Source organism: Quercus lobata, chromosome 4, assembly GCF_001633185.2.
Source record: "Quercus lobata isolate SW786 chromosome 4, ValleyOak3.0 Primary Assembly, whole genome shotgun sequence".
NCBI lineage: Eukaryota > Viridiplantae > Streptophyta > Magnoliopsida > Fagales > Fagaceae > Quercus > Quercus lobata.
This window is the reverse complement of record NC_044907.1, coordinates 87,763,508-87,774,833: the sequence shown is the minus strand read 5'-3', so window position 1 is coordinate 87,774,833 and position 11,326 is coordinate 87,763,508. Positions and strand designations below refer to the sequence as shown.

The window sequence follows — 11,326 nt, the reverse complement described above, 5'->3', positions numbered from 1 at the left end:
TTTTTTTTTTACTACTTCCTTTTTTTTTTTCTTTTTTTTTTTGGGAGAGGCCGATTCACGGTGACTAGTAACAGACTAATGGACCCAAATCATAATACTCACATATTATACCAAAATTAAATGATACGGCCTCCAACAATGGAGTAATGGATTAGAACTAAAAATTCAAATCCATCAAGTATGAGTAACTTCATTATCAGAGTGATAGAGATAGATTATGCAATGAACATGAAAAGGCTTATTTTTATAATTTGTCTAACAATTGAAAGACCTCGTCTTCAATATTGTAATTATGTGGAAGGAGGTTCCATTGGGTCTGTAACCTGTTGGTTTCATTTTTAACAATACATTTTAGGCCCAAATCCAAATCTTTGTATGGTTAGTAGCTATTAATATTTTACTTGTCCACTGTCTTCTACAAATTCATCGATTTTTTTATAGAATAATTTTGGTAAACAACTTTTACCCTTAAAAGACATAAAATTTAGCAACAAATCACATGATTAATTTCTTTCATCAATTTTGCATTTTCTTTGTGTTAGTTTTTATTCAAATTAGGTTGGTATCCAATCCAATGAACAAGTATCCAAAGATGCAAATGAAACAATGCAACTTAAAAAAGAGACACACCTTGGCATCAAATGCAAAAGAAATCAAATGGAAATAGTGAAGAAACTTGTTTCAAGGTTGTTTTCAGCTGGAGGCATATTTCTTCCAAGTTCGATCAAGATGTTCTCATTTTCTTCAATGGTGGATACAAATTGAAGTCAGAAGAATCATCATCATTGACAAAGTTCTGGGCCATTGAAGAAGAACCCAAATCGAACCCATCACTAAAAGTTGAGCCAATTCCCAAATCTGGCAGACCCAAGCATAAATCTGGCAAAGAAATGTGGCCTGTGTCATCAAGGACAAGGACCTGAGGAGGCTGATATTTTTTTACCATAGGAAAAGTACTAGGTGACAGCCCATCAACATGAAAGCCCTTCAAAGGAGAGTTAAACTCATTACTTGTTGCTATAAACTTTGATAAAGGAAATAATTAAATCCACTTCCAAAGACACCAGACATAATCCAATTGAATTTTGAAAAAAAAAATGTATTGCATCAATTTTATGGAAGAGAAAATGTTGTATACTTTTGCCAGATTTCCACAATTACATAGGCCGTAGTATAACTGAAAGTGATTGCATAAACCCTTGTCAATAGGATTTCGCACAGCAACTTAGCTAGGTAGGATTTGGCAGTGTACTAATAATCTGACTTTTCTTTTTTAAAATTATAGTTTTTTTTTTCAAATATAACTAGATTACGTGTCATATGCTTTCTAATACATATTAAAGCAAATCAAATAAACAAAAGTAATGAATAAGTGGTCTAGAGCTTGCAAGATTTTAGCACATTGAACACTACATGATTCAGCTTCCCTTGATAGATCTAAGGCATTTTGTTCTTTAAGAGTTTAACTTAAAACACCTAAACCCATTTCAAATTTAATTTAATATCATTACAATAGGAAACACTAAAAGATTAACAAAGAAAAGGAAAGCAAATATAGAAATTGTCAAAACAAAAAAGATGCAATTGCACAGAACAAAGAAATCTCAATGATCTTTAGCTTTTAGCAGTGGTGGTAATGCTCAAAAGCTGCTTGAAACAACTTGGCAGTATTCTAGAGACTTCTGAGTGCAAAACACTGCAGTCCAAAATTTTTAGTTGTGTATCAGAGAGTTGCATCAATAGCAAGGAACTTTTAAGCTAGGAACTCATGGGTTCAGCCAGACAAACTCAATTCCTAAAATCCATTCTTTGTATTATTTAAAAATATAAATGCTCTGAGAGAATGACAATGATTCATATGAATAAATTTTTTTTTTTTTGTACAATGACACAAAGAACAAAAACAGCACTAGAATGATGATGAAAACAATGAGGCTTCTTGAGTACTCATTGAACCCATTGGAAATATGTCAGTAAAGTGATAACTTACTTCAAAAGCTGCTTGAAACAACTTGGCCTTCCAACCTTCACTGTTTCCCTTACTAACCCAGACTGATTACTCTTCAATCAACTGGCAAAACAACAAATGAAAATTATTTTTAACGGGATATACCTTTCCCCATGTAATTGGTTGTTTAGATGTTATGGTTCAAGTCAAAAATTCTTTCTTTCTTTTTTTCACTCAAAAGTAAGACCAGAAGTTATCAAATTTATTTATAAAAAAAATAAATAAATAAAAGGAAAGAAAAAAGACCCAAGAAAAAGTTTATTCTTTTGGAGAAACAGAGCTAACTCTCTCATCCTGGCATCGTCTAGGAATAAAGCACTGAAAATGAGAGCTGGGAGAAAAGAACATTCATAGAAAGGTTCTAAAAATTATGATTTCCACACAGAAATAAAGAAACAAGCTACTGCTACCTGAACAATTTTTTTTTTTTTTTTTTGACAATCTCACAACTGCTACAAGAGGAAAAATTCAGACATAAAAACAGGAAAACACAAAAAACCCAGAAATTAATATTACTTTTCTTCCCCTTTTCCACTGTTTTCCCATCACTCAAACACAAATTGAACACAAACCAAATATAAATTTAATATTAAAAAAAATAAAATAAAATAAACAGAGAATTCACAGAGAGTATTGAATAACAGAAGAGTGAGGACCTTGAGGATCACGTGGTCATGGTCGATGAGATGAAGAGAGAGAGGGACAGTCAGTTGAAGAGGAAAACAGAGAAAGAAATTATTTAAGGAAAGCTGAAACGTTTGACAATTACCCAACAGAAACCTACACTTCAATAAAAGGAATTTAGTTTTCTTTCGTTGATTTTAGTTGGGAGAAAAGTGAAAGAGATGACTCACTTGCTTTGTTAAAAAAATGAGAACAGATAAATTTCTTTTTAATAATAGAAAAAAAATAAAGAGAAGCCAATCCTGACCCGCCACGTCACCATTTTTTTTTTTTTAAAGCAAAAAGATTAAGCCTCAAGCCTCTCTTCTCTTCTCTCCTCACCTGATCTCTCCATCTCTGAATCAAACCCACGACCTCCATGGCCGCAGCATCAAAGCTCAACACAAGCCACCAACACCACTGCCATGACCAAAACTTCATGGTTCAACCACTGGGGTGGCCCCATTTTCCCTTGCCACCCACTCCTTGTGAACAACAACCACTACCACCACCACAAACTCACCTTAATCACCATCACCACAACTCTGATTAAAAAAAAAAAAAAAAAACAACGACAGCAACAACCACCACAAAACCCACTTAATCACCACCACCACAAATTGGAAAACCAAACAAAACCCATATCAAACACAAACCCATATGAAACCCACAAACCCATGACCCAAAATCAACCACCAACAGATGGGAAACCCACAAAACCCAGCAGGACAGCAACCCAAACCTACACCGCACACGCACGCCGCCGTCCACTGCACCACCATCGCACACCTACGGTTTGATCCACAGAAACCAACGGAAACGGCATGATCAGCGGCGTGACCCACCACCACCACCACAACAGCGTGATCCATGGTGTTGGCGTGGAGCTTTTAAGAAGAATGAGGAAGAAAGAAAAAAAAAAAATGGAAGGGGGAGAGAGTAATGGACACTGTGACTGACCTGTGAAGAGGAAATAGAAAAAAGACAAGGGAGAGAGAAAATATTATTTAATTAAGTTAGGAGAGAATGAGTAAAATAGTATTTTTTTTTTCTTTAATTTCTTACTATAGTTCAAATTGATGACGAGACGGGCCAGGATCGGCAGACGTAAAAGATACTTTTATGCCAGCTCATGACCCAATTTATTCATAAAAAAAAAAACGAAAAATGTTGTTTATATAAACTTAATCACAACTCACGAGCCTAGTCACACAAACATAAGAGAAATTTTTTTTTGAAATAAAATACTTTAGATGTTATTCTTTAGGTTTTTCATCTTAAAATTTATCTATGTAGTTACTTAATTAAAAAATACACTTTCATCTTAAGAGAAAAAATACATATGACAAAATTTTAAGAAGACAACTTAAAAAATAATACTTAAATACTGTACTTAAATCTTGTCATTTTTTCTGTAATTATTAAAGAATAAAAAAAATTTCAATATATATTGTAGGTAACATAAACTAAACCCATTTATCGATAATATCTCACAAACATATAAAATTAATTCAAGTGCAAATGAACAACTAAATAGGACTGAATTATCCAACTCTCTTACTTTTTTCTACATTTAACATCTATATGAAATATTTTAAGAAAGCAAAACAACCTGGAATTTAAGAGTAGTAATAGAAAAACACACATATAAAAAAACAAATTTATAGAAATAATTATCAATACTTACATCAAGAAGATTCTAAGTTTTGACTTCAAAACACACTTAGGAAGTTTTCAAGTTAGCCTTAGTCCAAAATTGGTAAAGCTAAGTCCATGTGAAATAGGATTGTTATACCATTGTGCTAAAAAGAAGAAATATCTTCTCCAGCGTGTGCGCACCAAAAAAAAAAAAAAAAGCAAGTAAAGAAGGGATTTATGCTTGCTTGCCAACATAGATGTATAAGTTTTCTTTCTCTTTTATGTAACCTCTTTTTCTTTTCTTTTCTTTTTAAATCTTATTTTATCTATGTGCAAACTTTTATATTAACATTACCTTTCCTAAACATGCTCGTACTAAAATTTTATTTTCTCATTCATTAATTAGATTTCTTTATGTGTCCCCGTTTATATTTCTCTACACATTTCATTTATTTATTTTTAGCCATTTTTTTTAATATTAGAATATGATAAAATAGATAACACAACATAATTTTCGTTAATTTTAATTATCATGGGCCTCCAATGCAAGTAGGGGTGTGCAGTCAACCCGCCAAAACCGACCTAACCCAACCCACCAGATTGGATCTATTTTTAGGGCTTGGTAGGTTGGGTTGGGTTACAAAAAATTTTTTTGATAGTGGGTTAGGTTGGGTTCAGGTCATAAAATTCCAAACCCAACCCGACCCACTCATATATTTAATATATATTGAAAATATATTATATAGTTAATAATTTTTTTAAAATAACCAACTCTTCCTATCCTATATAAAATCCAATTAGTTCACACAAACCCTAGCAAATTATTCTTGTAGTTTAGTCATTAGTGTTGTTTGCTTTTAAAGAGTTACATTGATACTAATCTTTGGGTTTTTTTTAATATATTTATATTTATATTTTTTTCTACTCAATTTAATAATAATAGTAATAAAAAAATTGTCCAACCCACAAGTTCAACCCGACCCAACTCATGTGGGTTGGGTTGGACTTATGTGATGGGTTGGGTTGAGTTGAATTGAATTTTTTTTTTAACCCACCATAGTGGGTTAGATCAAAAAATCTCCTTAACTCGACCCAACCCGACCCATGCACACCCCTAACCCATGCACACCCCTAAGTGCAAGATATCTTTCATTTCCTCTTAAAAAGTTGGTCTATTCCCAAGGTTCACTAGTACACCAATGGCCTCTTAATATTTAAAACAAAAACAAAACAAAACAAAACAAAGAAAGGTGATAAAATAGTGATAGAGTGAACATAGATCAATGCTAATTATGTCATAATATTCAATAAAAAATCACATTATTTTATTTGTGATTATATTATGCTTTGTTACATAGGAGGAACAATATAATTAATTGGTTTTCTTTTATTATCTTTTACTAGTTAAAGGCATATGCGTTGCACGGTTTACTTAAAAAGATATATGTAAATAAATTAAAAGATTCAAAACTATATTAATAATTAGTTAGTCACATTATAAAACATATTAATGTTATGACATATAATTAATACATACATTAGAGTCACTATTTATAAGCATGGTGTGTAATATATAAATTTTACATATTAAAACTTAAAATAATGATATATAATCAAAATAAATATTAAATTATATACTTGAAACTTTTGCTAATAGAATTTTAGATGAAGTAGAATTTTTAATTTCTTATAGTTTAGAAAATAATTGTTATTCATAGTAAATTGTTGGTAAAAGAGTTTGATCTACTTAACTATCTATTGTCACTATATTAATAATTAAGGACAATTAACTGTTGTGGGGCCCGGCCCAAAAATAATGGGCTATTCCAAATTCAGGCCCGTCCGAGGAGCGTCCTGTCCGAAGAGAAACCACATATGAAGCATTACTCAATCCCAATAAACGCCAAGGAAACCTGTCCGAGGAGTAACTCCTCCTCGGACATCACGAAGCCCAGACGAGGAACTCTCCCCAGCCATTTCAGTTCATCCTCCCAACATATAAAATGAATAAAATCCAAAATATCTCATGGAAAGCTACCACCACATTAATTGCGTCCCAACCACCCTCTTGGCCGCATTAATGAGGAAAAGACCCCTGAACAGTACCACCTTGGCCTCTGCAACTCACAAAGGGAGTGGTGAGGGCGTCTGATGGGACAGGTGCTCAAGTAGATGCTTAGATGATCAACAAGTGTAAGGTTGAGATGAGAGGAGGAGAACTATATAATGTAGTGGAGTCCCTCAAAGAAAAGGACGGAAAAAACTGTATTAGGAACTGAAGAAATAGAATCACACGTTAGAGATCCATTCTTGTGTTTTTATTTTCTGCAACAATACTGCCCATGTATCAGACCGAATAGGCTCACTGAGGCTAAGTTCTTTGACCCATCCTCTACAAATATCTATTGTGGGTTGCGCCTTGGGCCAAGACCTGATCAATAGAATTCGGGCCAGGAAAATCGTGCAACTACAACTGTCTTTACGCATTTCGCAGTATAAGAAAGGAAAAAATTGAAAAGGAATGGGCATTTTGAGGATATAAAACATGGCATTTGACTTTCCTAATGCATGATGTAAACAAAGAAAGAATAAGTGTTAACCTTACGTGTGGAGTAAAGTTGCTTGAGACGATTATACATGAAATCTTCACATGCTTTGTAACCAAATTGACAAACAAACTCTTCATAAGAGTGTCATTAAAAAGTAAATTAAATTCTAAACTATAACTCTTAACTCACGGAAAAAAAAACTGAAATTTGTAAAACTTAAACTTTTTCAAGTCCGTGGATTGAAAATTTTAAAAGTAGATAAACTAACACTTAAATTAAAATTGATGACAGAAAAACGTGTATTGACAAAATAAAAATTGTAGATGATTCATATAGTGATGAAGAGGAAAAAAAGTTGATATCAACTATGGAGGGACGAACCTCTCCCTTAGAAGGTATGGTCTGCTTTGGGAATGGGCCAAAGAGACCGATGCCACCCTCACAGATTTGCTCAATCCCACATCGGGGAGAGACGCCTCCCACCTGCAACTTATAAGCATGAGCTCACAAGTGGGGTGTACCCATCAAGTAGTATGGCCCATTCCCAAAGTGAACAATACCTTCCAAGGGAGAGATTCGTCCCTCCACAAAAATGTGCCTTTTGGGGTTTAAGGGGAAACCCACCCCCCCCCCCCCTGACTTGAAGAAGTAGGGGAGTACCATCAAAGCAGCACCAAGTGCAGTTTTTAGGACTTGACCATCAAGTAGTACTACTTGATGTGTACACCCCACTTGTGAGCTCATGCTTCTAAGTTGCGGGTGGGAGGCGTCTCTCCCTAATGTGGGATTGAGAAAATCCGTGAGGGTGGCATCAGTCTCCTCTACCCATTTTCAAAACGGACAATACCTTCTAAGGGAGAGGTTTGTCCCTACACATCAACAATTAAGCATTTGTATCTGTCAAAAAATTAATGTAGCAATAGTTTAAAAGTGGTAAACTTACTGGATTTAGTTGAAATTGAATATTAGTGGAAATCGAATTTTATATTGTTAAAATTTTAGCTAATCGAGTTTAATCTCAAACAAACTATCTTCATAAGAGTTTCATTAAAAAGTAAAACCAATACTAAACTTAAACTCAAACTTTCTTAATTCAAGGGAAATAAAAAGTGAATTCGTAAAACTTGAACCTTTTCAAGTTTCTAAGCACGATTGATGAAGAAAAATAAAATAATATATTTATCTAAAAAATCATAATAATAGAAAATTTAATGATTGATAAAAATCATGTCTAACCATATTTAATGAAGAGTTGATATGAACAAAAATATAATGTTAGTCTAATTTGTTGAGGTGTGAAGCTGAAATCTAAATCTTTAAAACATCATGATATTGCTCAATTATTCTCCTTTTTATTAATAAACATTATACTACTCAAGAAAATTAATTTAATCTAATAACGCACATATAAACATAACACAAATACAAATGGAACCCTTGTTGTAGGAGAGAATACAAAATTTGAAAATTCTTAAATAATTAAGAGATAAAGCGTATATATTTATAGAGGTTTATATAATGGATTTCATGGATTTAAAATTTCATTTATAACTCATAAGAAAAACTTAAAAAAAAAAAAAAAACACAAAAACAAAGTAGAGAGATACATACTTGGAATAGTTTGGATTGTAGTTTGATAAAGACTTCTACTATGGATTTCAAAAACATCAAATAGGCTAAGTAATAAGGAAAAAAAAAAAAAAAAAAAAAAAAAAAAAAAAAAAAAAACAAAGGAGAGTTAGATTTCTGAACAACATTAAAATTGTAAGAGAATGAGAATTATTGATAATGGGAGAGAGAAAAGAAGAAGAAGAAGAAGAAGAAGAAGAAGAAGTTGTGCCTAAGAATATATAAGAATACACAGTAAAACAATATATATATGTATATATATATATATATATATTGTGAGGCCAGAGAACTTACGACCCGGCCCACGCTCTTCTAAGGCCCAGAGCCTGTGTCGGGGAGGGAAGTTGCCGAGGACGAATAGGGAAAGGCCGAATAGCCTAGGGGCACAGCCGAGGATGACCCTGTCCTCGGCATCCCAAGTCTTCAAAGGGAAGAACGACATCACATCGAAGGTTGCCCCCAAAACGCACCCAGAAGAAGAGGCGAGTAGAATGAGACCCTCGTGAGGGTACAGAGTGGGGGTGGTTCAAGGTAAATACATCACCTCCGTATTAAATGCGCCCACAAACGTCCCAGCCATATTAATGAGAGAAGACGCCTGAACAGGGTGGCTTCGGTTAGAGCAACTAACAAAAAGTAGGGTGAGGCGGCTGATAGGACAAGCATACGAATAGGAGCCTGCCTGATAAACAAGTGGAGGGTCAGGATCAACCGGAAAGGGATATATAATGTAAAGACTTGTGCGCCAAAGGAGGGGGGAGGGGACGAGCAGTCTCCCAAGAAACGATGGTGCCCTAGAAATAAGGAGGATAACAAGAGCACAAAGCTCCCCAAACTCCTCGGACGAGATTCACTGACCGGAGCCACCCCAAACCACTGTCCGGTGACCAAGGCCTAGCCTTTCAAACCCACGCTCTACAAATGATATTGTTTGGGCCCTCTTTACGTACGAGCCCAATATCATCTTGGGGTCGTCACGAATCGAGTCCATACAATTGGCGCCGTCTGTGGGGAGGCTTGTGCGTTGGCCCAAGCGGTGGAGTGAGAAGTCCTCCTATTACTTCCAGCAGCCCGCTGCCGAGTCCTAACGTAGAGTTCCACTAGGGGCTGCGTTTCAAAGCGTTAGTAACACGGACGGTTCTAGGGGCTTTCCACGGCGGATCAATGTCTCACATCTTGATTAAGGGGCTAATCCCTCAAGGGGCTAACCCCTTCCATACTTAAAATAGCTAAGTTTTGGACAGAACCAAGGTATTGCCTGGTCCTCGGACTCAAACCTATGGGGAAACCAACTACTTAAAATAGCTAAGTTTTGGATAGAACCAAGGTATTGCATGGTCCTCGAACTCAAACCTATGGGGAAACCAACTACTTAAAATAGCTAAGTTTTGGACAGAACCAAGGTATTGCATGGTCCTCGGACTCAAACCTATGGGGAAACCAACTACTTAAAATAGCTAAGTTTTGGACAGAACAAAGGTATTGCCTACCAAGGTATTGTCTGGTCCTCGGACTCAAACCTATGGAAAAACCAACTACTTAAAAAACCTAAGTTTTGGACAGAACCAAGGTATTGCATGGTCCTCGAACTCAAACCTATGGGGAAACCAACTACTTAAAATAGCTAAGTTTTGGACAGAACCAAGGTATTGCATGGTCCTCGGACTCAAACCTATGGGGAAACCAACTACTACTTAAAATAGCTAAGTTTTGGACAGAACAAAGGTATTGCCTACCAAGGTATTGTCTGGTCCTCGGACTCAAACCTATGGAAAAACCAACTACTTAAAAAACCTAAGTTTTGGACAGAACCAAGGTATTGCATGGTCCTCGAACTCAAACCTATGGGGAAACCAACTACTTAAAATAGCTAAGTTTTGGACAGAACCAAGGTATTGCATGGTCCTCGGAAACCAACTACTTAAAATAGCTAAATTTTGGACAGAACCAAGGTATTGCATAGTCCTCGGACTCAAACTTATAAGGAAACCAACTACTTAAAAAACCTAAGTTTTGGACAGAACAAAGGTATTGCATGGTCCTCGGACTCAAACCTATGGGGAAACCAACTACTTAAAGGAAACCTGGATACCAAGTTGGCCCCAACAACGCACGGGACATCTCGGACGATGCCTATATCTCCACTGAAGGAGGTTCAGACATGAGTTCAATGCACTCTGGGTGCGGGTAAGCTAGCATTCCGAAACACGGTTCTAAATACATCGTATGCATAACTATTTATACTTATTAAAATAGCTAGTTCAAAAACCATAAGGTCCATAACAACAGTAAGTATCGACAAGGGCAACTAACATGTAATCAAAAGGAAAGAGGAAGAAAAGAATTTCATATATGTGTTCAACAGGTTCAACTACAAGCAAACTATAAAGTGTTCAAAATGAAAAGAGAAACTAGATAATCATTAAACTAAAAGCAAAGGCGGAGGCTGGCCGGGGTTTCTACTTCTTCAATTCTGTGTCGGCCACATCCTTGGAAGACAGAGCAGGACTAGCTTCAACGCCCGGGAGAACAGTCCCTTCTGGGGAAGGATGAGCAGGATCGGTGTCGGAGCTCTTAGGGACCTCAACGAGCGGAATCGCCTGCAGGGGTTGGGCAAGGATGGCTGGTTCCTCGGCATCGGGAATCTGGGCACTGACGGTCGGCTCGACACCTTCCTTAGACATCTTGGGATTCATACCTCCAGGTACTTCTACCGTACCATGAGGCTCTTTCCCTTCAAGTGACTTGCCAGGAGGGACGTTGATCTGTACAGCTTCTGACTGAGTAACCCCTCCCTTGTGTTGATCACTCACAGCCTCGGAGGTGGTGGGAGCGGTCT

At 36.0% G+C, this 11,326-nt stretch overlaps 1 long non-coding RNA gene across 2 annotated transcripts; it reads right to left on the bottom strand.

The window, feature by feature from the left end:
* Positions 1-942: 942 nt before the first annotated feature.
* LOC115986744 lies at positions 943-3,090 on the bottom strand. Of its 2 annotated transcripts, none has more exons than XR_004090857.1 (3): positions 3,014-3,090; positions 1,991-2,071; positions 943-985 (listed from the first exon to the last, which is right to left on the bottom strand). It is a non-coding gene; the product is annotated as an uncharacterized LOC115986744 (long non-coding RNA). The 2 variants fall into 2 exon arrangements; XR_004090856.1 differs by lacking the exon at positions 3,014-3,090 and adding an exon at positions 2,665-2,892.
* Between the last annotated feature and the right edge of the window lie 8,236 nt (positions 3,091-11,326).